The sequence below is a fragment of the Corvus kubaryi genome, unplaced genomic scaffold, assembly GCF_017639235.1.
Source record: "Corvus kubaryi isolate FWS band 111438036 unplaced genomic scaffold, C.kubaryi_AGA036_p1.0 78, whole genome shotgun sequence".
Classification (NCBI taxonomy): Eukaryota; Metazoa; Chordata; class Aves; order Passeriformes; family Corvidae; genus Corvus; species Corvus kubaryi.
Genome location: NW_024582065.1, coordinates 2,157,597 through 2,157,810, shown reverse-complemented (window position 1 = coordinate 2,157,810; position 214 = coordinate 2,157,597). Strand labels below are relative to the sequence as shown.

General features: G+C 62.1%; 1 protein-coding gene across 7 annotated transcripts in view; it reads right to left on the bottom strand.

Annotated features, from left to right (window-relative positions):
* LOC121676277 (collagen alpha-1(I) chain-like) overlaps positions 1–214 on the bottom strand; it is a 72,884-nt gene that overhangs the window by 20,502 nt on the left and 52,168 nt on the right. The window lies entirely within an intron of this gene.

Here is a 214-nt window from a genome sequence, read left to right as displayed (position 1 = left end):
GTTGGGATCATTCCCACCCCTGTCCCAGCCCCTCTGCAGCTTTTGGGGTGCGTTGGGATCATTCCCACCCCTGTCCCAGCCCCTCTGCAGCTTTTGGGGTGCGTTGGGATCATTCCCACCCCTGTCCCAGCCCCTCTGCAGCTTTTGGGGTGCGTTGGGATCATTCCCACCCCTGTCCCAGCCCCTCTGCAGCTTTTGGGGTGCGTTGGGATCA